This window comes from Oryctolagus cuniculus, chromosome 4 (genome assembly GCF_964237555.1).
Source record: "Oryctolagus cuniculus chromosome 4, mOryCun1.1, whole genome shotgun sequence".
NCBI classification, from domain to species: Eukaryota; Metazoa; Chordata; class Mammalia; order Lagomorpha; family Leporidae; genus Oryctolagus; species Oryctolagus cuniculus.
This window is the reverse complement of record NC_091435.1, coordinates 40,718,025-40,745,514: the sequence shown is the minus strand read 5'-3', so window position 1 is coordinate 40,745,514 and position 27,490 is coordinate 40,718,025. Positions and strand designations below refer to the sequence as shown.

The 27,490-nt window shown below is 36.3% G+C and overlaps 1 long non-coding RNA gene across 1 annotated transcript in view; it reads right to left on the bottom strand.

Moving 5' to 3' along the window:
- Window positions 1-9,166: 9,166 nt before the first annotated feature.
- The window catches only part of LOC138849482 (uncharacterized), a 54,109-nt gene continuing 35,785 nt past the window's right edge, over window positions 9,167-27,490 (bottom strand). Inside the window, exon 3 of the long non-coding RNA XR_011388342.1 lies at window positions 9,167-10,493. This is a non-coding gene — a long non-coding RNA (uncharacterized lncRNA). The remainder of the gene's footprint in view (window positions 10,494-27,490) is intronic.

Here is a 27,490-nt window from a genome sequence, read left to right as displayed (position 1 = left end):
CTTTCAAAATAACACTTATGAAATATAAACTGAGAGGCGTCACTATTCTGTTAAAAACCTTACAGCAGTATCAAGTATCACAGAAAAAGCCTAGGTCTTTAAAGGGTCCACAGATGTAAGAAAAATTCATGTAGAGTTTGTGGCTCAAGGCTGTTCAATAAGCAGAGATTTCATCTGCATGAATTTTCATGAATGAAATATGTTTTATTACTTCTTTTCCTTCTTCATATGTTATGGTTATTATGTTTATATTTATTAAAACAAACTTAATGTGTTGACTCTAATATTAAAACATTGCATTTGCATTTTGTAGGTCCTTTGTGTTTATTTTAAATTTGTGTTTTGAGTAATTTCAATTGCACTTTACAAAGGTATCTGCTCAGATACAATGTACATTTTTTTAAAAATTGCCTGTTGGGACTGGTGTTCTGACAGTAGGTTAAGCCACTGCATTACAAATTGAAACACCAGTTAAAGTCTCAGCTGCTCTGCTTCCCTCTCAATTCCCTGCTAATGTGCTTGGGAAAGCAGAAAGTGCCCCAGGTGCTTGGTCCCCTGAAACCCAACTGGGAGACCAGAATAGAGTTTCCTTTTTTTTCTATAAAAGACTATGAGTTTCTTGAGAATGGAATTTGAATCCTTAGTTACAGGTTTAATCCCTGACCTCTTTTTAGTATGCATAATTAATTCAAACCATATAAACAGAGATTGGATGAGAATCATTTGACTTATTCAAGTATTTCTGTATACTCACATGTCAATAATGGGATGTGCTCTGAGAAATGTGTCTATTAGACAATTTTGTAGCTGTGCGAATATCACAGACTATGTAAGGATGCTTCAAAAAGTTTATTAAAAATAGAATTAAAAGATAAATTTTAGTGTAAAACACTTTTAAAATCCAAGATATGAAGTATCTTTAAAAGTTCACGAAAATGCATATTATAACTGTCTTTTAATGGATTTCAAACCCACCTGTCTTGATCTGCTACGTCCAGGCTCTGCGATATCGCCCATTTCTCTGCCCAATTTGCTCTACCAGATTGCCTTAGTTTGTTTTTCTTAATAGTTTCTTCCCACAATCATTTTATGTTGAATTTCCAAAGTTATTCAAGCTATGTAGCTGACTTCAGAACAGTACTTAAAGACTCATTATTCTAATTTCACATTATATAATGAATAACCATTATCTTTTATTATTTTTCAACAGGCAGAGAGAGACGGACAGAGAGACATCTTATGTGTTGGTTCACTTCCCAAATGGCCACAGTAGCTGAATCTAAGCCAGGAGTCAGGAACTCAGCCAAGGTCTCCCCGGCTGGTGGCTGGAATCTGATTACTTGAGCCATCACTGCTGCCTCCCAGAGTTTGCATTAGCAGGAAGCTGGAGTCAGAAGCTGGAGCCAGGGTAGGAATCCTGGCACTCTGATGTGGAATAGGAGCATCTTAGTCACTAGGTCAAACATTTAACCCCTGAATAGTAATTCTTGATTTGATTAAAATACCCAGAGCTACCAGTAAGTACAGCATTGTAGTTGAATCCTGTCTTTTCTTTCAATATCACAGATACATTTTGGCTTTGGCCATGATTGTCATGATTCTGGGAGGATTACACAAATGTGTGTCTTCAGTCCAGGTTAGTGGACATCTCTCCATGTCTGACACTGGCCCTTCTCAAATATGTGACTTCTTGCTTTCAATGAAGCAGATCTTTCAACAGCTTCTGCGACTCTGCTCTTGATGTAAAAAGATGGTAGAATAGGGCATGCCTGGCTAGTTTGCAATAATCATCACTCATTTTGCAACTTCATAATATTTAATGACTTTTAATTTTGTTTCCAGTTCAGTTACTCCAGGTGTTCTCTTACTGGTGACATTAGCATTAGATTTGGAATGTTCAGAGGTCATGATGAACAAGATTGAATCAGGCAGAAGAGTAATTTATACAATCGAGAGATGCTGTAAACATGAGATGTACGAGGTTGCTGCCAGAACAATATGACATGCTAGTTTACAATATTTTGTCTTTGTAAGTAGGAGTAACCTCTCAAATAATGAAACAATATATAATACAGTAAAAGCACAAAATACTGACACCATCATTCATTGCCATTTTCAAGTGTTGTGTAGTACGAGAATAGTATGTGATATACTATTGTGTGACTGGGAGCACAGTAAGTTAGTTTACACAAGCAGCACTACAGACATGCAGATAACGCATTGCACTGTAACATTAAGGTGACTTCTATGTCACTAGGCACTAATGACTGCTCAACTCTATTATACTACTGCAGTATTGCAGTGGTATATGTGATTGGTCACTGACCAAAAATCATTTGTTGTGTGTTGTATGACTTGATATCCAAATTAAAAGTAATTGTTGCAACTTAAAGTTAGTTGAACTAAAATGCAGACTTGCATACTGTTATAAGACCATATATGTATATTTTTAATTATTTATCAGTTTCACATTCTTGTTTCATAAACAATAAATGTCAACTAATAATTTAATGTGTTCTCAGATTTCAGTCTATGCAAAGCATCAATTTGCTTTAAATTTTAAATCATATATGTAAATTTTTTATCTAAGCTAATCTAACTTAGCTTACATGATAATGTTAAAAAGAAAAGCCACACACTGATTTAAAAAGTATTCTAATGTATAAAGTGTTAATTTAAGTGTTAGAGAGCTCACATTCCTTGTCTTGTACTACTAGTAATTTAATCTTATGAAGAATAAGTATTCAGATCTATATTTAGCCGATGATATGCCAATTATTATACTTAAGTTAATGCATTTATCCATCTCTTCACATAGTTACTCATGCTATCACTGCCTATGTTGGCTAAATAAGGAGAGATTTTCAGTTGACAGGAAAATATTCAAAATGCGTTTTCTCTATATCTTGCAATTTCATCATTGAACTCTATATTTAAGACATTTATTGTTTTGGATAATCATTTATAAATATTAACAAAGAATAAATAATATTGGATAAATATACAGAAACATGCAATACCTCAAACTTAATACAGAGACTCTATCAGCATACTTTTCAAAATATAGCGTAGGTACAGAAGAAAGGACAAAATTCTTTTATTTGCTCCACACAGGCCAGCCACTCTGCTGGCATTGAGGAACAACCATGAATCAAAACAGACAAGCGCTTCATTTTTATGAAGCTTAAGCCCAAGTGGGGGCAGAGCCCATAAACAGGAAATATGCTGTTTGTCAAGCAGGATAACTGCCATGAGGAAAACCCATAAGAATAAAGGAAGAGAGAGTTAGCAGGAGGAGAGATTGTCCTTTCTTATAACAAGGAGAGGCTCTTTCTTAGTGAGAGGGAAGCAGGAGTCAGAAAGAAGAGACACACAGATGTCTGGGCAAACAGCTTCTCACACAAAAAGTGACAAAAAAAAAAAAAACACATAATTTTCCACTTTTGTATTTCACTGCCTGGAAAGTATTTTCTTGGTTTAAATAAAAACATAGTATTGGAGCAGGCCTTTTGCAGCAGTGTGTTTGCTGTTACTTGGGACTCCAGCATCACATAGTAAAGTACATGGTATCTAGTCACACCTCTGCTTCCAGCCAATGCTCCTGGGAGACAGCAGGCAATGGCCACTTTTGTGGGTTCCTACCATTCATGTGGGAGACTCAGATGGAGTTCCAGGTTCCTGGCTTTTGTCTAAGATAGCCCTGGCTGCTGAAGGCAATTGAGGAGCGAACTAGAGGATAGAAGATCTCCGTCTCTCCTTGTGTCTCTGTCACTCTAATTTTCAAATAAATAAACAAATAAATCTGTTCTTAGAATGTAGTATTCGCTTATGGACACATATAATAAGAAAATCAAGAAGTATGCACTAATGATAGCTTGTAATGTGAATGACATTTTTTGGGCAAAGATAAGCCTGCACTAGTAGAGGAAATTCAGAGAAGTGAAATGCATTCTCAGAATGTTTTCCAGAGAGGATAAATAGGAAGACAAAAGTTGCATTATTTTATAGCTCTCAGACCCTCTATGGAAATATTTACTGACTGCCAAGAATATACTCCCAATTCTATTAAGACATTACAAGTTTCTTACTGACATGTTTTTCTTTAAAAAAAAAAAACAAAAAGACTATGTTTTTAACATTGATCTTATCAATACTTTTTCTTGTTGTTGTCACTGCAATGGACTACCTGAGACAAACCACTTATGTAGAAAAGAGAGATTTATTTAGCTCACAGTTTTGGAGTTTCAAGTCCAAGATGAGGGGTCACACTGGTTCCGCCACTGCTGAGAGTGGTGGATGACAGCATGTCATGGCAGGAGCACATGTACAAGCTAATGGTGACATCTTAAGTGGGAGCAGAGAGACGACTCAGGACTAACTTCTGAGGGCATACCCTTATTTCTTAAGACCTTCTCAATAGGATGTACCTTCTAAGCATCCCACCATCACCCAATAACACCACCCTGGCGAACATTTACCCTCAAAATATAGTGCTGATTTATTTTCTTCCTATGCCCCATCTGAGAGTCTAATTACCAGTGCTCAATTTCTTTATCTTACTTAGTAAGCAAAGTTTGTTCAATCAGACTCATTCTCCTGAGACAGATCATGTTATTGAGGACAAAGTTACCTCAGATTTAATGCATATTTTGAATTTAAATATGCTCAATTCCTATAGATTTCCACTTGGCATTTTTCTTTTGTAATGAAAAAAAGGAAAATATGCCATATAGAATTTCCCTGACAGACATATCTTTCTGTTTTCCCTGTCACCTGCCTTTCAAATATAGCTATTTGAGTTATATTGATTCTGACAGAATTAATTTTCCTTATCCTCCGACTATGTTTCAATGCATTCAATAAATTGGCTTGAAATCAACAAGTATATATTGGCACGTATTTAATACATCATCCAAGACACTTTGGGAAATGCATATTCTAAAGCACAATTTTTACAGTCATCATTCTTAATATTTTATTTTGCTTCTTTTTGTATATTCAAAGTCAAATAAAACTTGCTACTTGCTTTCATTTGAGGTTGCAAGAAATAGCATATAGACAATTAAAATCCAGTACAACATGTTATTCTCTATATTACAAAACATATTATATTCAGATCTTGATATTGATCACAGCATCTTGGACTTTGAGACTGGTATGATTATTGGATGATAGCTTCAACGGTTGTTGAATAACTGCGTTTTGTATGTGGTATAGATGTAAAGAAAAGTGACAATGAAGGCAGTGGAAAATTAAGTTATTGATATCAAAACTTCATTTCTTTTTTATCTATACTCTTTACCACAAGAGTTTATGATATCTGTCACTGAAGGCACAGTGCTTCCCTATCCTTGATTTCAGGGTTGGTCATTTGACTTTATTTGGCAATTGTGTAAGCAATCCTGCTTGCTAGTGAATAGGGATTTTTGAAGTAAGAAAAGTTCCAAAACATTGAGAACAGAATGCACTCAAGAGTTATTCTCACCTAACTGATCACACAAGGTACACATTTACATAGTATGTGTAAATAGCATTGATATACTATATAACAGACATTTTAAACAGAGGTTTGCTTGACACATACATGTATTTCTGGACTCATCACCTTGCATTATTTGTTTTTTTTTTTTTTTTTGACAGGCAGAGTTAGACAGTGAGAGAGAGAGAGACAGAGAGAAAGGTCTTCCTTTCCGTTGGTTCACCCCCCAAATGGCTGCTGTGCTGATCCGAAGCCAGGAGCCAGGTGATTCCTCCTGGTCTCCCATGTGGGTACAGGGTCTAAGCACTTGGGCCATCCTCCACTGCCTTCCCGGGCCACAGCAGAGAGCTGGACTGGAAGAGGGGCAACCAGGACAGAATCTGGCGCCCCAACCAGGACTAGAACCTGGAGTGCCAGCGCCGCAGGCAGAGGATTAGCCAAGTAAGCCACGGTGCCAGCCACCTTGCATTATTTTTAATACCATGAAAAGAATGAAGAATGTTGCCCTAGCCGGGTTATAGTCCAAAGAGTATAACAGGCAAGCAAGGCTTAGAGCCAATGTGTAGCTTGTCCTCACTAAGCCAAGCAAACCCAACAGGTATTAAGCTCCATAGACTACACACTCATGACTTGAACCATCTTTTTTTTTTTTTTTTTTTTTTTTTTTTGACAGGCAGAGTGAACAGTGAGAGAGAGAGAAGAGAGAGAAAGGTCTTCCTTTTGCCGTTGGTTCACCATCCAGTGGCCGCCACGGCCGGCGCACTGTGGCTGGCACACCGCGCTGATCCGAAGGCAGGAGCCAGGTACCTATCCTGGTCTCCCATGGGGTGCAGGGCCCAAGCACTTGGGCCATCCTCCACTGCACTCCCGGGCCACAGCAGAGAGCTGGCCTGGAAGAGGCGCAACCAGGACAGAATCCGGCGCCCCAACTGGGACTAGAACCCAGTGTGCCGGCGCTGCAAGGCGGAGGATTAGCCTAGTGAGCTGACGGGCTGGCCAACTTGAACCATCTTTCCTTTTTGTTTTTTAAATGAATGAGTTTTCAGATGGGTAACTAAATGGTCATACTGAGAAAATGATTAACTGATACAAATATATAGAATGAATTTAGTACATGGAGCCCAGTCAATGCTTTTTAATTTTTCTTTATTATATTAATTGTTCAAGCAAATTTTCTTAATTAAAATAATATGCTATTAATAGGAAAATGAAATACTTTCTAAATTTCATTACATCAAATAACCCAAATTTGGAGCTAGTAGTTGTGTTTTATAGAGCACATTTATCATTCCTCCAAACATGTGACATATATACTTCATCTATAGATGATTCTTAAATAATTTTATTTATTATGTAATATATTTTAAATATAAATATATATTTATTTGTAAATAATGTTATGTGGCTGGATGAGGAAAAATGGCTGTGAGCGGTTTGTTCCAATTGTGTTGTATTACAATACCCCTATTCATTGGAGACGTCCTCAATGAGTAAAGTTCACCTTTTAATAAATCATAAGTAACATTTAATATATGTACCTTTTTCCCTTCAATTGTTGAGATATTGCCAAGCTTAAAGTATCATGTATAGATTAGCTTTATTAATGTGTTTATTTATTATTTATATCATATGCTGTTCTGTGGGAAGATCTGTAACAGCTTTCACAGATGCACATATTAAATACATTAAAAACTAAATATAAGAAAAATGAAATAGAAAACAAGTGAAAACAAATTAATTAAACCTGACAGTCAGTTTGTTAGTAGGGACACCTTAAATACTGCATCATTGAGAGAAGCCACAAATTTGCCTTTGAGTTTCTTTTTAGATCAAGTGAAGATAATCTTATGGAAAGTTACATAATTGACAGAAGAATTCATAATATCCATCTCTTAACTTGGTAAGAATACTAATTTTCTAGTAAAGTCATGAAAATCTTCTGTGTGTCTTTATAAGCAAGTTATCCTGCACTAATGTAAGCAATGATCCCACATTTATCCTCACTAAAATATGAAAGTGACTTTCCATAGCTTAATGCTGTAAATAAATCTTGATACAAATTCAAGACATGATTCAAAAGTATCAGTTAATATACTTGATTCTGAAAAATAATAATTGACTTAAATATGGGAAGTCTTGATTTCTAGATACATTCTCTTATAAAATACAGAATGGAAGGATTTTATGTATTTTAGGCAGCTACCCATCAGCATTATTTTTGATAATTATAATTTCATTGATATTTTGTAAACATAAAATAAATTCAGTGCTAAATTTTTAGTGCAAAATGTAGGTGAGAGAAACATGTGTTCTGATGACTTATTCAACACATATATAAAAAAACGTAGTAGCAAAATCACTGAAAACAAATACTAGTCTTTCAATGTGTTGCCAATATGGTGTCAAAGTGTATGTTTAGTTACACCCATAGTCTATTAGATCTTTTTATAAGAAATTACAACTGAGTGCATAACTAAAGACAATACAAAGATTTCTCACAGTTCTTTTTTATTTTTTTATTTTTATTTATTTGACAGGCAGAGTGGACAGTGAGAGAGAGAGACAGAGAGAAAGGTCTTCCTTTGCCATTGGTTCACCCTCCAATGGCCCCCGCGGGCAGCGCACTGTGGCCAGCGCACCGCACTGATCCGATGGCAGGAGCCAGGTACTTCTCCTGGTCTCCCATGGGGTGCAGGGTCCAAGTACTTGGGCCATCCTCCACTGCACTCCCTGGCCACAGCAGAGAGCTGGCCTGGAAGAGGGGCAACCGGGACAGAATCCAGCGCCCCGACCGGGACTAGAACCCGGTGTGCCGGCGCCGCAAGGTGGAGGATTAGCCTAGTGAGCCGCGGCGCCGGCCAGATTTCTCACAGTTCTGAAAGCTGAGTGGTCTGAGATCTAGGAACCAATGAACTAGATGTGTGGTGAGATCCTGTTCCTAATTAAGAGATGGACCAGCTTTCTGTATTCTCATATTGTGAAAGAGAAAAAACAGCTATCTTGGTGATCTTTTATAACAGCACAAATAGCACTCATGAAATCTTTGCCCTTGTGACCTAATCACCTTGTCTAAAGCACCATCTCTTAATACAATTGCCTAAGGGTAAGAATTTCAACATAGGAATTTTAGAGGGACTTAAACATTCAGAACATAGAAGTTCCGTAATTTTAAATGCTAAGTGCTGTTTTTCACATTTTTAAAGATTTGTTTTATTTATTTGAAAGGTAGAGAGTTACATAGAGGCAAAGGCAGAGAAAGAGAGGTCTTCCATCTGCTGGTTCACTCCCCAGATGGATGTAACGGCTGGAGCTGAGCTGATCCAAAACCAAGAGCCAGGAACCAGGAGCTTCTTCAGGGTCTCCCTTGTGGGTACAGGGGCCTCAGGGCTTGTGCCGCCTTCCACCGCTTTCCCAGGCCACAGGAGAGAGCTGGATCAAAAATAGAGAAGCTGAGACTCAACCAGACTCATATGGGATGCTGTAGGAGGCGGCTTTACTCACTATGCCACAGAGCAGGCTCTCATGTTAAGTACACTGACCATTTGTCAAAGACATACATTCATAATGTGTGAATTAAGATTTACTTTGTTTTAGACACACAAACAAAATGTATTTTTCAACTTTCAGCAATATTTATTGCATATAACAAACAGTAACAGCTTGAAAAATAGCTATATTTTCCTTTTCCTAGCTTTGTGGGCTAGTAAGTGTGTTTAATTGTGTTTTTTAGCTCATCCGCCAGAAACACAGCCAGGGTGTTAGACATGGAAGATTGCTTAGTACCAGTTTTGTCCCCAGTAGGGGTCTCAAAAGACCTTGTTGCCAGGAAACACAGAGCCAAGGATACTGTAACAGGCACAGATCACACGTAGTAGTGTTCTGTAGAACTCTCCTCCTCTTTAATTGCTACAAGTTTTTATCTATTCCCATCTATGCAGGTTTTGCTTGTTTGCACTTCATCTTCACGACTACATTATGCATTTTATTGCCCTGTTAGGCATTTAATAAGCAATTCTACCATTCCCACTACCATATTAATTCAAATGTTGTATTCAATTAATTTTCATGATACTAATGTAGCTTAAAATAAAATTTGCACTCATGTTGAATTTTTTCTCTGTTGTTTTATAAAAAGATTATATACGTTTTAAGTTAATTTGAAATTCCTGAGCCTGAATATACAAATCCCACTTGACCAAATCTTATTTCTATCAGTTATTGAAAAACTGTATAGTGGAGTCATTGACAGATTTTTTGACAGCTTGAGTGTACTTGCAGATGGTGGGTAAGCGCCATTCCTTTTTAAATCTGATTTTCTAATGATAGTAATGAAGAATTATTTATCTAGCTTTAATTACAAGTAGAGTGTATATGCTTATTGCAAAATTTTCAAGAAAATGGATGGCAGGACAAGGTAAGGAGGACAAATTGGTATCTTTAAGACAGTGAAAGAAACAATTACCCATAGCAATAACAATGTCATGCTAATTGGGTGCTTTTGAAAAAAACCTGATTCATATGTATTTTTGAGGTTGAGAAACTATGTTCTCTGATGCTCAATAAATTATTTCTTGGAATAATAAGTCTGTCAAACTACTATTTCAAAAGCAGAGTGGCCCATGTCCTACAGAAGAATGATACAATGATTACAAAAAAACTTCTCAAAAATAGCTATCGAAATTAGCTATATTTTTGAGGATAGAAAATACCAATAAATCTAAAATAGTTCGCTGCCACAAACCAACTAAAATTAAAATTTTATTAACAAATTACAATTTTATAGCCTTAAAATGAGATCATTTCACTATTATGACTACACTTATTTGAGCAGAGGACAGTATCACACATATGAGAAAACAAGATATCTATTTAGAAACTGCATTCTTAAATAAAATATGGTGGGGCTGGCACTGTGGTGTAGTGGGTAAAGTCACCACCTGCAATGCTGGCATCTCATATGGGTGCTGGTTTGAGTCCTGGCCACTCCACTTCTGATTCAGCTCTCTGCTAGTGCCTGGGAAAGCAATAGAAGATGGTATAAGTCCTTGGGCCCTTGAACACATGGGAGACCTAGGAAAAGTTCCTGGCTCCTGCCTTTGAATCAGCTCAGCTCCACCTGTTGCGGCCATCTGAGGAATGAACTAGCAATGGAAGACCTTACTCTCTCTCTGTCTCTGCCTTTCAAATAAATAAATAAATATTTAAAAAAAATAAGATATGGTATCTATCTTACATAATCCTATGATTATGCTGAAAAGACATAGTACAGAAGTTTTAGAGGTAATCTACTAAATCTCTCAGATTTATTTTTGCATACAAATGACCTGGAAGAATTCATTCTTTCAGCTAAAAACCTTCACATTACTACATGCATACATTGATAATGTGTCATTATCAAAACCATATAACTTGAAGAAAATTTTATTTTTATTGCATTATTTTTACATTGAAAACTGGTTTGGTAAATCCTCTGAGAAATGACTCATGTTCAGAATTCATATAAAAATTCTAATATTCTGTGAAATTGTCATAAATTTTGAAAGATTGTAGGGTTAGTAACTTTTGAAACAAAATAATATTTTATGTGTTCCAGCAAAATAATGAATTGATTGCTAAGGAAATGCAAATATAATCAATATATAATAGGTTAGTACACAAAATGCAACCACTAAAATTCTTTCGGTGAGAAGTTGAAGTCATTTGGGAAAAATAGTACGATTTGACTCACATTAAAAATCAATAAACCTAGAATGACCAAAATCCGATCTAAGTAAGCTTTTCCTGTCACTGGTACACAAGTAGACCATCACAGAACTGCACAGATGGTTACATGATATCCTTGCACACTAAAGAAGTAAATGTACACACATCCAGTCAGCTTAACAAGTATCTATAAACAGAGGCACACAAGTTGAGCTGCAGCATGCCATCTGTTCTGCTGGAAGAGCATTTTCCCATGAAAGCTGCTGTGTGGCAGGCATCAATCTTTACTCTGAGCCAAGCCTGCTACCTTGTTGGCCCGGGCCCAGTAATAAGTCATATGTGCCTTTGCTTGATAGAAGTCAAAAACAGAGTCTTAAACAGAATTCTATGTTGTCTTACATTCATGCTACCTCTTTCCCATGCAAGCAGATGGTTCTTTGTAGCTTGAAAATCTGGTAAAAATACATTATACGTGTTAAGAGGTGGCTAGCTATTGCTTTCAGTTTACATTGAACAGATTACTGACTTGAAAGCAGAGGTTGCACTTTCCTATATGGGAGGCGTCTCACTGTCACTCTTAGTGAATAACCAGGATATTCACGTTATGACAACACTGGTTCATGCCTAGCTTCTTAATCTAAGACAGAATTTTTTTTCCTGTATTATTTCAAAAGCTTCTCTATGATTTCTAGTTATTTCACTGTTCACTTGGATCACAACTTTATTATTATTATTATTATTACTAATTATTATTCGAAAGACGAGAAACAAGCAGAAGTAAAGAGTTCTTCCATCCACTGGTTCTCTCCCCAAATACCAAATAGGCAGGATTGGAAAGCCAGGGAAACAGAATTCAGTCTGGGTCTCCATGTGGGTGGCAGGGATTCAAGGACATGGCATATCTGCGCCTCCCATGGTGCACATCAGCAGTTGTATTAAGAAAAGGAAAGCAGGACTCAAACACAGGCTTTTCTCTAAGGGCTATGAGAATATCAAGTGGCATCTTATTTGGTGTTCCAAATGCCCAGACCAGATCAACCTTCTAATATGTGCAGCACTCTCAAAATAGTGCAATATCATACCATTTGGGGGCTGTCATTCAGCAAGATAATCTCCTTTAGCCTCTCGGCTTCTGCTAAAGGAACAGATGGCTTAGAATTAGCCAGAATTTTTTTTTTTTTTTTTTTTTTTTTTTTTTGCAAATAAAGATAAAGGAGATGAAAAAGTAGACAAAAATGTTAACTACAGGTTGAAATCCTGGCCCTTTAAGGGCACCTGCTGGCAAGTTCATGACAGGCTAAACCTCCAGCTGTACATTACGAGACAAGAAGTCCTGAATTTAAATGATTCTCGCTGAGCATGGTGCTAGATAAGCAATCAGTTAAAGTTCTTTACTTCTTGGCTGCCACTTTTCATGCAATTTTCTCATGCTGCAGACCCTAGGCATCATGAATTTCACAGTCATGAAAGACATTAATTGAGTCCAGTAAGATTTAGCAAATTAAAACTCATGGTACTAAGTGAAATATAAAGGAGTTTTATGAAACCTTCATTTATTTAGTTTCTAGACGCAAAGAATGTTCGTAAAAGTATATTTGGGCTGGCGCCTGGGCTCAATAGGCTAATCCTCCACCTAGTGGCACCAGCACACAGGGTTCTAGTCCCGGTTGGGGCGGGGGATTCTGTCCCAGTAGCCCCTCTTCCAGGCCAGCTCTCTGCTGTGGCCCGGGAGTGCAGTGGAGGATGGCCCAAGTGCTTGGGCCCTGCACCCCATGGGAGACCAGGAGAAGCACCTGGCTCCTGCCTTCGGATCAGCATGGTGCACCGGCCACAGCGCGCCAGCCACGGCGGCCATTGGAGGGTGAACCAACGGCAAAGGAAGACCTTTCTCTCTGTCTCTCTCTCTCACTGTCCAGTCTGCCTGTAAAAAAAAAAAAAAAAAGTATATTTGGAGACATCTAGACTCCAAAGTAGGTGATCATAGTTAAGTCAAATTGATTTGCATAACTTTCAACTTGAAAAATTGAAACCATAGCTGTCAGTTCTAATCAGTCCCTATATGATCAAATGTCTCAATTGAGTTCCAGTAAAACATATTTGCATAAAATTTTATGATTTATTATAACTACTACAAAATGAAGATACTGAGACCATTCAAATAAGATGAGAATGAGAGAAAAATGCAATATTCTTTAAAACATGGCAGAAAATTCCCACGTATAGTCTACAATAAATGACAACAAGATGAGCGTTTGGTTCAATGGTTAAGATGCCACTTACAATCCCTCATCCTCTATCAGAGTGTCTGCTTCCAGTCTGAGATGTGCTTCTGATCCAGATTCCTGCTAAGGTGTATCCTGGGAGGCAGCACGTGATAACTCAAGTAGTTGAGTCCCTGTCACCCATGGGGAAGGCACAGACTGAGTTCTGGCTTCAGCCTGGCTGAAACCTAGCTGTTGTGGACATGGTGGAATAAACCAATGAATGGAAAACTGAACTTACTCTTTTTCTTTCTCTCTGTGTCACTATCATTGTCTCTCTGGTACTCTGTCTTTCAAAAAGATGAAAAATAAATACATAAAAAATTAATTAGAATAAAATAAAGTTCTTGAAAAAGAAGAGATAAGAGAAGGAAATTTCAAGTTTGGAAAGATCAGCAAATTGAGATAAAGATATTGATCTTCTAGGGCTGATATATACAAAGTCTGATAAAGCATTCTTGGCCAAGGCTAATACTTTTCCAATAACTCAATAACTCCCAATTTTAGTGGGAACACAGCATCAATATTTTGTTGTTTGATGTGAAATATAATGTTGTGGGCCAAGTGTTATGGTAAATCATGAAAAATAATCCATAAACAGAAAACAACCCACCATTTTCTTTGCCTTCATAAAAATAAGAAAATTTATCAGTGAAATACCAACAATGCTCTTTTTTATGTATTTTAAAGCAAATAAAACAGTTTACTTGTTCTTATTGTGGAGGCAAATCAAAAGTGCTATGTGACGTAAAGTTTTAAAAAAGTTAAAACTTAAAGAGATGTTCAGAAGTACCTTATTGATTGCTTTCAATATGAAATTATTTCAAAGGGCTTTCTATTGATAAATATTCTATGTATGTTGCCCCAGCTTTAGTTCATAGAAACTGAGTAATAGGATTATGCTTGTGGAAGAAAAATTTAAACTTCCTGCCTCTCAGAGATTCTTCAAACTATTCTATTAGCACAATTTCAGTTTTCTTTTGATTTTCTTGAACTTTCACTAGAATTAATGTTATTTTTATTTTGAGGAGGTAAATTGTTCTCTGGGTCTCCAGAGTTACCTAGAATATTTAAAATCCTTGCATACCACTTTCTTTAAAATGAAGGTTTTCATTAGATAATTTATATGAATACAAAAAGTAAGAATAAAATATTTTAACAACATTCTGAATCAACTCCCCATAAGTGACATTTATATTTTTTCAAAACAGCAACATTTTTTTTCAGATGCACATGGAATAGTTATCAAATAAGACCACATTTGTTCCATAAAACTTAACTGCAATCAATTTTTAAGTCAAGTAATACAAAATAATTCTGTTGATTATAATGGAAATACATTAGAAATCCACATCTGAACGAAAACAAAAGTTCCCTAGCGTTTGGAAATCAAGTATCCTACTTCTAAATAATCTTTGAGTAAAAGAAAATAAATGAGAAATTAGAAAGAATTCACAACAATAAAAATTCTGCACATAAAATTTGTACGCTACAACTAAAGCAGTACCGAAAAAGAAAAGAGGGGCCTGCATTGTGGCGTAGCAGGTAAAGTCGCCGCTTGCAGTGCTGGCATCCCATATGGGCGCTGGATCGTGTCCCGGCTGCTCTATTCTGATCCAGCTCTCTGCTATGGCCAGGGAAAGCAGTAGAAGATGGCCCCAGTCCTTGGGCCCCTGCACCCGCATTGGGGACCTGGCTCCTGGTTTCAAATCTGCAGAGCTCCGGCCTTTGCCCGCCAATTGGGAGTGAACCATCGGATGGAAGAGCTCTCTCTCTCTCTCTCTCTCTGCCTCTCCTTCTCTCTCTGTGTAACTCTATCAAATAAATAAATAAATAAATTTTAAAAAAAAGAAAAGAAAAATTGTGATAATAAATGCTTATTATAAAGAAGAAAGTCTTAAATCAATAAATTCAGTTCCCACTTTAAGATGTTAAAAAATGAAGAGAAATAATAGATATACAATACAAGCAGTATAAAAGAAATAACAAATCTAACAGCAGAAATCAATAACATTTAAAGCAAATAAAAATTAGATAAAATCAATGAGACAAAGTCATACTCTTTGATCTTAATAAAATTAATCAATTTCTAATTAGAAAGAGAAAGAAAGGAAAGAAAATAAACAAGCACAAATTCACAAGTAGACACAGTTTCTAGTATCAGTAATTAAAATGTAGCATTACTAGAGATTGTATAGATGTTAAAAATAATGACATGTGGTGCCAGTGCTGTGGTGCAGCAGGTTTAAGCCCTGGTCTGAAGCACGGCATCCCATATGGGCAGCGGTTCTAGTCCTGGCTTCTCTTCTTCCAAACCAGCTCTCTGCTATGGCCTGGGATGGCAGTAGAAGATGTCCAAGTCCTTGGGCCCCTGCACCCATGTGGGAGACCCAGAAGAAGCTCCTGGCTCCTGGCTTCTGATGGGCACAGCTCTGGCTGTTGTGGCCATCTGGGGAGCGAACCAGCAGATGAAAGTCCTCTCTCTGTGTCTCTACCTCTCTGTAATTCTGTCTTTCAAATAAATAAAATAAATCTCTCCACCTCTTGAGGCTTCTACAATCTCCACACTTTGGGGACCAAGCTTCAGGGAGAACAATCCACATCCAAAGTATAGTATCATAATACCTCTAGGCAAGTTGTTATCCAACACCCAGATTCATAGGCTCACTTATGACTGCTTCTAACTCAATATTTAAATTGTTGTTTTCTTTTGTATTGTCTTGTTGTGTTTTCCCATGCTGAATCTGCTTTTAACCTCTAATCTAAGTTTGATTACTGAACTTTCCTGGCTTTCATTCATTCTGTGGTCATTATTCTGCCTCTGGTTAAATCACGTAGAATTCAATCTTATGTGATTCATCTACCTGGCTACCAGCAGGATATAGAAGAATTATGCTTTATGAAGAAACTGCCCAAGTGGCCCAGCTACTCTGTCTCATTATGGCTCATGCCACTCGGTCAGTGCTGCTCAGCTTCTGTGTGCTTGACTTTAAGACTCCCACGATCTCTTTTATCATTCTATCTCAGGACCAAGACATACACTTTCTTGAAATAAGAGATAAGACCATTTAGATGAAAACTCATGGAAATACCTTGAAGTCTTTTTTTTTTTTTTTATCTTTTAGGTGATGTTTCTTCCATATTGGGACAGTCAATATAATTACTAAATTAATTTATCCTGAATATCATTTCCTGAAAGGAAATTATAAATAGTAAAAAATAATTGATGAGTGAATAACATTTTTAAAACTTTAAATGACTTTTGATCTCAAGAGTAAGAAATTTGCAAATCTGTGCTTTTATTGAAAAATATAAATCCAGGAGCTGGCATTGTGACACAGCACATAAAGCTGCCACCTGAAATGCCAGCATCACATATGGGTGCCTTATCAAGTCCTAGCTGCTCCACTTCCGATCCAGATCTTTGCTAATGCACCTGGAAAAGTCCTTGGGCTCTTGAACCCGTGTGGGAGACCTTGAAGAAGCTCCTGGCTCCTGGCTCATGCCTGGACCAGCCCTTGTTGCTAGAGTCATTTGGGGAGTGAATAAGCAAATGGAAGAATTTTCAGTCTCTCTCTCTCTCTCTCTCTCTCTCTCTCTCTCTCTCTAACTCTTCCTTTCAAATAAATAAAATAAATCTTCAAAAAATAAAACTTAAAAATATATAAATCTACAGAGACAGGAAAAATATACAAGTTTTTGTTTAATTAGTTGTTTTTTTTATTAGACAGCAAAAGAAACATTGTAAAAGGATAATTTACTAACTCATGCCCATATAGTAAATTAGTGGTATAAGAAGCAACAAAGTGTATTTTTCTGATTCCTACTGTATCAGTGAACAAGTTTATAAAATTCTAATTAAATAGTGAAAGTGAGGTTGAGTATTAATGCACAAGTTTATTTGAGAGCATAATCCTGCTAATCCTGGATTCTCTGTGCCCTAGACCTTCTCACCCCATTGATTTTAGGCCTGTAGCTATGTTTAAAATGTCTTAGATTTTTCATATAAAATTAGGTTAGTGTGAAGGCTCAGACATCAAACCAGGCCTAATATCCTTTAAAAATCAACAAAAAAAGGAATATTAAGCAGGTTCAGGGGTCAAGAATATCTTGAAGAAAAGTCAACTAAAACATAAATATCTCTGTATTTTTTTATTTCTGCCATTTTTGTCAAATATAATTTGTATGGAGATTGACATACACATTTCATTTAATCCTTACTGTAATGCAGGGAGCTCATTTTTACATCCTCTGTTTTAGTGATTAGAAGACACACTTAGACTAATGACTAATTTTCAGGGGTTCTAGCTTGAATCCCTATTACACTAAATCCCCTATGTATTCCAGTACAGTCTGCTATGCATAAATCATGCCTTAAAAAGGAAAGCAAAGAGAAAAATCACTTCTTCATGAACTTTAACCAATCTAATGTAGCATAACTTTTTTACCTTAGTTATGTTTATCAAATTGTGATTAACTTAGACTCAAAATTTCATTCTTTAAGATTCAGACTGACATAGAAGGAAAGATACAGAGGAAGATATCTTCTATCTACAGATTCACTCCCCAAATGTCACCAAATACCAGGGCTTGGCCAAGCTGGATTTAGGAGTCTGGATCTCCATCCTGGCCTCCACATGTGGGACAGAGGCCCAAACACTTGGGTCATTATATACTGCCTTTGCAGGCACATTATCGGGGAGCTGAATGAGAATCAGAGCATGCAGTATTTCTACTGGTGTTCCAATATGGGATGCTTGCATGGCAAGCAGTGGCTTAACATGCTACACCACATTACCAACCTTTAGATTTAGAATTTGATGAATGATTTCTGAGAAGGTCAGTAAATTCAGAATTTTAGTTCAGCCCTGGAGTTTTCTATTCCTGGCTATGAACAACTTCCTTAATATCTTGCAGTCTTAGATTTGTAACTGAAATAACAGAAATTTAAACTAGCAATGCTTTACACACTGACATGCACATACACACACACCTCATGCCTGTGGAGGTAAATAATAATTTCCTTCCTTTACCTAATCATAAATAAACATATTTGCCTTAGGCTGTCAGTGTCTGAATCTTTGTAAGCATTTAGATTATTATTAATTATAGTGTTTGTGGCAACTTTATACTTTGTTCCAAGTACTAAATGAGAGCAGGCTAACATGACAAGATGAGTCTCCTCACCTGATGGCTGATCTCACAGGGAACACAGACCTGTCTACCAAGTTGGTAAGACTGACAATTTTTTTCCTTTGACCTTGGTTAACACACTCTTGTTCCAACCTGCTTTAGCAGATAAAAAGTCTCCCAAATATTTCTCTTCCATCATTCTTCAGTCCACAGGGTCTATTCATACTAAATGAGATTCTTTCATAAAGTGGTAAAAATCAGTCAGTTTATTTGCTCATTCCAATTTTACTTCTACAATTTCAATAACTGTAATCTCTTGAAAAATACAGAAACTTGATACTTCTCCCCTGATTGCTATCTCTTGTAGTATTACAGACACACAGATGCCTTGAAATTTCTACTTCACCAAAACTCTAGGAAATGGATGTGTCTGATATGATAATATCCTCTATAACGAAGATCATTCTTCCTGCCATTGTATGAAGCATCTCAACCTCTAAATCCCCAGTTCCAGCATGTATTAAATAAAAATACTTTCCTCATTTCACAAGTAAATATTTGAGAAGGAAATTTTTAAATATTTTCTTATTTCAAAAACCAATTTAAAAGTGCAGAAAGAATATGGGCTGCTGTTGTGGCACAGCAGGTTAAGCCCTTACCTGCAACTCGAGCGTCCCATATGAGCACTGGTTCATGACCCAGCTGCTGGGCCAGTGCTGTGGTGCTGTGGGTTAAAGCCTCAGCCTGCAGCACCTGCATCCCATATGGGCACCAGTTCGAGTTTCAGCTGCTTCTCTTCCGACCCAGCTCTCTGCTATGGCCTGGAAAAGCAGTACAAGATGGCCCAAGTCCTTGGGCCCCTGCACCCATGTGGAGACCTGGAAGAAGTTCCTGGCTCCAGGCTTCAGATCAGCTCAGCTCTGGCTGTTGTGGTCACTTGGGGAGTGAACCAGCAGAATGGAAGGCCTCTCTCTCTTTTTCTGGTTCTACTTCTCTCTGTTTTAACTCTGTCTTTCAAATAAATAAAATAATTCTTTAAAAGAAAAAAAAAAAAAAGACTCAGCTGCTCTACTTCTGATCCAGATCCCTACAAATGTGCCTGGAAAGGCAGTAGAACAAGACTCAGAAATTGGGCACCTGCAACCCATGTGGGAATCCCAGATGGGGTTCCTGGATTATGGCTTCAGGCTGATACATTCATTTGTATAGTTCTCAAGATCTTTAGCCTGAAGAGATCTAGTTTATCACTGTGTAAAAAGACTAAGAAAAGAATGTGAAATTTTTTCTTCTGATTTGTTGTTGATTTTATGTTACAACATGCTCTCTAAATACGCCATGTTTTCATTAAAGAAAAATGGTGCCAAGATGTCGATGAAGAGCTTATAGTAATTATTGATGGATTTCTCTCAACTAGCTGACCTCTTTTATTTGTGCTTGCCATGAAATTTTATCCTACACTTACAGCTGTGCTCTATCTATCTGTCAGGTAGGGCTAACCTACAGTACTTCAGTCATACTGATCCTGCCTCCACATATTGCTTTCAATATAATATTGGTTCAAATAACTTGAAAAATATTCACCTCCCTTCACTCAAGCTTCTTCATTCTTATTCTGGTTTGTAGTTGTTTTTTTTTCCCACTTTTATTTAATAACTATAGTTGTTTTGAGCACTTGTGCAAACAGCCTAATTTTAGAAGTAATATTGACACAGAAACCTATGTCAGTAACCCTTAAATGTGTTTTGCTCTCATTTTGCCATAAAGTAAATAAAAGTATTTTATTTCAATAACATAAGCAGTATAAGATATATCTTGGTGTTCAAAAATAAAAGATAGAGGAATTAGTTTGCAATTTGTCAGTTCTATTTTTAAAGCAACTTAATACGCAGAGTCATAATTAAGAAACAAATTGAAAATTCTTAGCCATCTTTTAACTTTACTCAGAAGTTTGGTGGACTTCGACCCCTTCAGTGTTCTACTTGTCACAGGACTGTATACAGAAGATAGGAAAGGAATTTCACTAGCCATTTATTATTTTTACAGTCCAATATTTCTGTCGAGTGTCTGACTTCCAGAGTGAGAGCCACTGCAGAGAAACATAGATCAGTGCCACAGACAGCAATATGACCCAGGAATACCAATCATATTTGTTCTGCTTTATTGTTTTGTTTTATAATTATTACCTGGCTAACACAACTCTTCTTCCTATAAAATATTTAAGTAAAAAAAGACCTACTTATTACTAGGTTCAATTCATGAGTTTTATGTATGATGGCAATTGAATCAATGAAGAACAAATAGTTACAAAGAATTGAATTTTGACAAATTTATGTTTTTGTCACCATTTTTAATTACAAGAAACATCAAAGCAAGTTGTCAGTCATGGACCTCCTAAAATATATGCAATGAAAAATATGCACAAAAATGAAACCTTTTGTCATATGCAACAAAAAGAAAAGGGAAAGAAACATCAGCTTAACATATTTAAGCAAAGAAACTGTGTGGTTAGTATATGGTAAAATAGTTACAATATATTATGTGAAGCTGTAGAACGAGAAATCTGTGTCTATGAAGAATATTTTCTTTTCATCCTGCCTGCTTTCCATTAAGTAAATAATACTAATTTTGACGACCATGGAGATTTGTACAAGCGAGATGATTATTTAAATATTCTCTTCTATTTAAATTAAATTTTGACACAGTTGATGCTTCATTTTTATTTTAATTCCATTAATTTCTGATCACCCAGGGAAATACATTTTCATAATGATCAATAATGTAAGTCTTTATGATACATCAGGTTCCCCATATTTTCACCACATCCAGAGGGACCATTAAATTTGAGAGCTATTTTCTTTTTTGTTCATTAATAATTGCAACACTATCTGCAATTTATATTTCACAAAGGATTAATATTTAAAATATCCATGAAACACCCACAAGTCAATAGCAAAATATAACAATTACAACAAAAAGTCAAGGAAAATAATTTAAAGATGGACAAACAACTTGAATAGGCATTCTTTGAAGAATGCAAGCAAATGGCCATCAAGTATATAACAAGGTGCTCAACATAATTAATCATCAAAAATGAAAACCAAACAGTATAAGACAACATTTTACATCTGTTATCAAAAAGATAGGAGATGACAGTTTTTGACATGGACATGGTGAAAATTAAAAAAGTTGACACTTTTGGTGTCCAGTCTGGATAACAGTATAGAGGTGTCTAAAGAAATTAAAAAATGAAAGCACCATACAAAATAGCAACCCCATTTCTTGATATGCATCAAACAGAAACGAAGACATCATCCCACAGAGATGTCTAAACTCCCCTCTTCTCTGTAATGCTGTTCACTGCAGCCAAGATCCTGATTCAACGCAACTGTCTATCAATAGATTATAGTCAAAAAGCTATGATACTCACCTAGAGCAGGTTATTCTTTAGTTATAAAAAGAAGAAAGTTGTGCTATCTGTTACAACATGGACAAACTTAGAGGATACCATTTCAATAAAAACAAGCCAGACACAAAAACAAATACCATTTATCTCATCTACATGTAGAATTTGAAAAGTTGAATTCAACAAATGGAGAGTAGAAGAGTGCTATAGAGAGACTGGATGGTAAGGAAAATGGGAGACACTAATCAAAAGGTGTAAACTTTGAGTACTAAAAGGAATAAAACCTGGGGACCTAGTGAAAAGCAAGGGTGGTGATAGAGGTGTTAATTTGGTTTTAGTAATCATATATATAATGTATAAATATGTTCAATTATTAACCCGCGCAGCAGGTTAAAGCCCTGGCCTGAAGTGCCAGCATCCCCTATGGATGCCAGTTCTAGTTTTGTCTGCTCCACTTTGATCCAGCTCTCTGCTATGGTCTGGGAAAGCAGTAGAAGATGGCCCAAGTCTTTGGGCCCCTGCACTCATGTGGGAGACCCAGAAGAAGCTCCTGGCTCCCGACTTCAGATTGGCTCAGCTCCTGCCTTTGCAGCCATTTGGGGAGTGAACCAGCAGATGGAAGACCTCTCTCTCTGTCTCTACCTCTCTCTATAATTCTATCTTTCAACTAAATATAAATCTTTAAAAAAAAAAGAAAATTAGAGAAACATTGTAGTACAGACTTAATTATTATTAAGGAGGTATATTCATCCACACTAATTCCCACAAAAAATATTTTCCACATTCAGGGAGAGGTACATATGAGGTAATTGAATAGTCTTCCTACCATGATGCTAACATGTAAAGCTCACTCATTCTTAAGGTAGAGTAGATGTTTCTCGCATATAACTGATATTTTCTTGGTCAAAAATAGGATTTGTTGAAAGGTCATCTTACATGGGAATTAGCTTCAGGGCATTTTTCATACCATGAACAGCATCCAGACCCAACTAAGCCTCAGCAGTCACTGTTTAGGTCCACAGTTTGAATACATGATAATCAATAGTCCCCATCACGCAATGAAGATTAAACAAATTAAGATTAGATTTACAAAATATTCTCAATCCCTATGGTGATTTTAAAGAGATGTTTATCAATTATTTGATACTTCTTCCCTCCAGAGCAGACTTGTGAGTGGACTAGACTTAGTTATTTACTTTTTTTAACTTTTATTTAATGCATATTAATTTCCAAAGTACAGTTTATGGATTACAATAGCTTTTCCCCCCATAACTTCCCTCCCACCCACAACACTTCCAACTCCTGCTCCCTCTCCCATTCTATTCACATCAAGATTCATTTTCAATTATCTTTATAAACAGAAGATCAATTTAGTATATATTAGTAAAGCTTTCAACAGTTGCACCCACACAGAACATAAAGTGTAAAATACTGTTTGAGCACGAATTCACATTGAACAACACATTAAGGACAGAGATTCTACATGAGGAATAAGTGCACAGTGATGCCTGCTGTTGACTTAACAATTTGACACTCTTGTTTATGGCGTCAGTAATCTCCCTAGGTTCTTGTCGTAAGTTGCCAAGGCTATGGAAGCCTTTTGAGTTCGCTGACTTCGATCTTATTTAGACGAGTTCATAGTCAAAGTGGAAGTTCTCTCCTCCCTTCATAGAAAGGTACATCCTTCTTTGATGGCCCGTTCTTTCTACTGGGATCTCACTTGCAGAGATCTTTCATTTAGGTCCTCTTTTTTTCTTTTCCAGAGTGTCTTGGCTTTCCATGCCTGAAATACTCTCATGGACTTTTCAGCCAGATCTGAATGCCTTAAGGGCTGATTCTGAGGCCTGAGTGCTATTTAGGACATCTGCCATTCTATGAGTCTGCTGTGTATCCTGCTTCCCATGTTGGATCGTTTTCTCCCTTTTTTATTCTATCAGTTAATATTAGCAGACACTAGTCTTGTTTTGTGATCCCTTTGTAAACAAGACTAGTTATTTACTTTTAAGAACAAAATGCAGCAGAAATGATGGGATATCATTTATGAGATAGGTAATAAAAGGGGCTACTTCTGCCATCTTTGGCACTGTCTCACTCTTTGATCATACTTTCTGGAAAAAGTCAAAATTCCAGCTCCAGTTAATTTTCAGCCAAGAAAGTGATGGAGTTTTAAGGACTTAGTCCTCTGTATTATTTCGAGGGGCACTCACTTTCTTCCAGGTCTTAATGAATACCAAGGTTTTAAAATTTTAATATAACACTTTTTTCAAAATACTCTTCTTTCCTTAGTGGATGATTAAGTCTGTTACATGTGCATTACAACAAGCATATTTTAATGAAATAGTATAAATATATTTAAGGAAAATAAAATATAAGAAAATTGTACTTCTTCAAAATGTTGTGATTTGGACGAAAAAAATAATTCACAACTCAGAAGAAAATGTTTGAAAATTGTGTCTGATAAAGTCTTAACATTCACATATATAAAGAATGTTTACAACTCAATAGAAAGATTTCAAATAACTGAATTAAAATGGGCAAAGGGTTGAATAAAACATTTCCTTTGTAAAAGATTTATCTGGTCTGACATTGTGGCTCAGTGAGTTACTCCAACCCTACGATGCTTGAGTCCTGTATTAGAGTACTGGCTCATGTCTGAGTTGCTCTGCTTCTGTTCCAGCTCCTTGCAAATGTGCCTGTGAAAGCAGCAGGAAATGGTTCAAGTACTTTGGCCCTTATTTCTCATTTGGGAGACCTGAATGGAGTTCGAGGCTCTTGTCTTCAGTTTGGGCCAAGTTCAGTCATTGCAATCATTTGGAAAGTGAACCAGCAGATGGAAGACATCTCACTCTAACCCCTCATTCTCTTCTCTCTCTCTCTCCCTCTCCCTCCCTCTCTCTCTCTCTCACTTTTTCCCTGTTGCTCTGCCTTTCAAATTAATAAATCTTGCAATTTTTTTCAAAATTTATTTAAAAAGATATATAAATGGTCAATGAGGTCATGAAATGTTATCCAATATCAGTAGTCATTAGATAAATTAAAATTAATATCACAATGAAATACAAATTCATACCCATAAGAAAAATATAATTAAAATATGAAAACTAACAAGTGTTAGTGAGAACATGATAATTAGGTTCCTCATATATTAGTAATAGGATTATAAAATTATGTTGTTTCCTAAATCAACTAACAGTATCTCAAGAAGACAAACATAATTAAAACAATGCACCAACAATTCTACTCTTAGGTATACAAAAGAGATAGAATAACATAAACTGATGCAAAAATGTGTACACAAATGTTTATAACAACACTATCTCTAATAGTCAAAAAGAAAAATAATTCCCATAAATTAATGATCAGATAAAGAACTTGGTGTATTTACATAAAGGAGTATTATTCAGTCATAAAAATGAGCAAATCCTTACTATAACAGGCATAAATATAAGAACATTGTGCTATGTGAAATAAGCTGATCAACAACAACACACACTTGATGCTGGCACTGTGGCACAGTAGGTTAAGCCTCCACCTGCAGCACTGGCATGCTATATGGGCATGGGTTCTATTCCCAGCTGCTTCTCTTCCAATCCAGCTCTCTGCTATGGCCTGGAAAAGGAGTAGAAGATGGCCCAAGTGAGTGCTTGGGCCCCTGCACCCATGTGGGAGACCAGGAAGAAGCTCCTGGCCCCTGGCTTCAGATTGGCACAGCTCTGGCCATTGTGGCCATTTGGGGAGTGCACCAGTGGATGGAAGACCTTTATCTCTGTCTCTCCCTCTCACTGTCTGTAACTTTACCTCTCAAATAAATAAATAATATTAAAAATAAAACCCACCACATATCGTATGCTTTCATTAGCTAGACCTGTCCAGCCTACGAAAGTCCAGAGAGAAATACAGTTGATTAATGGTGGAGAAAGATTGGAAGGAGAGTGAAATGGATAATTTTTGCTAATGGGGGCTATTTCTTTTTATTTAGCAGATAAACATGCTTTGAGATTACATAGCGGTTATGGTTGCACTGAATTATAAATTTATAAAAATGCTTTTGTTTATGGTTGTGAATTATATATCAATTAAAAATAAATCAGTAAGCAAATGACCAATTTCACTTACTTGTCAATCTACTTCTTTAATTGATATCTCAAATTAACTTCTAATTACTTGCACTCAAAAATAAGCACAAGAGTGTTTTTGAACTTAGTAAATAATGACTCTTAAAATACAAATTTTCTGGTATAAACCGTTAATTTATTTTTTGCTTCTATTATTTCCTGCCAGCAAGTTCAGGAAACAAACTTTGAAATATACTTATTTTTAAATTTGTTATGTTTATATACCGTAATATTCCTCATTTCAACTTCACAATTTTGTGATTTTTGTGTACATCCACAAAGCTGTGCATCTGCCATCACTATGTACTTGCTGAAAAGTATTGTAATTTTTCATTTGTAAAATAAATAGATTTATTCTTAGAAGTAAGATTTCAGTTTTATGCCATAAAGTGTATATTAGCTGTTACATCTTCTTTGTAGATGCTGTTAATCAGGTTAAGGTTGTTCTCTTTGTTCTTAGTAGGTTAAATGTATTTTTATCAAGAAATACTATCAACTTTTGTCAAATATTTTGCATCCGTTGTTATGATCTTATGATTTTTGCCCAGAACACCCATTTCTAACTGTTAGTAAGTACACAATTTCTACCACATTCAAATTACTTGCACTTTTACATCGGCTATGATAAGAACTTTTGAATAGACTTCTGCTTGTTCTTTTGCCACACTGCAGGATATTACTCAAACCACACACAATATTCCTTTAAAGCATAAATCATGTTATACCACTCTTCTAACAATTTTGGATGAGGGGGAAGAGAGAGAGAAAAAGAATGAGAAGGGGGAGGCGAAAGATGGGAAGGAGAAGGGAAAGGAAAGGAAAAATAGAGCGCTCTATTTTGCTGATTTACTCCTCGAAAACCTGCATTGTCTTGGCATGTACTGGGCTGAAGCCAGGAGCTGAGCACTCTCTCCTAGTCTCCCAAATGAGTAGTAATAGCACAACTTCTTGCATTGTCACTGCTGTTTCCAAAATTCTGTATTAGCAGAAAGTTGGAATCAGGAGCTAAAGCTGAAGTTGGGTTTAGAAACTCAGATAAAGACTCTAGCATCCTAATCAGCATCTTCACTGTTATGTCAAATGCCTGTCACCTGTCACTATTTCGCTGCCTACTCTAACTACCTCAATGATATCTCACTTATCATAGAATAAAACTCAAACCCTTTGCAATGACAAGAAGGAAGTTGCACATTTTGCTTCTTTGTAACCTCAAATATCATTTCATATAACTTACCGATTAAACATTATTTCGAGTATACTGGTTGCTATATGCTTTATGAATGCAAAATATCCAAACAACTGTTAATATGTTATAGACAACGCAAAGGTAATACAAGAGTTCAGTATATCGAGATTTTTCACTAATGAAGAAAATCGGGTAATTTTCATGTGTAAT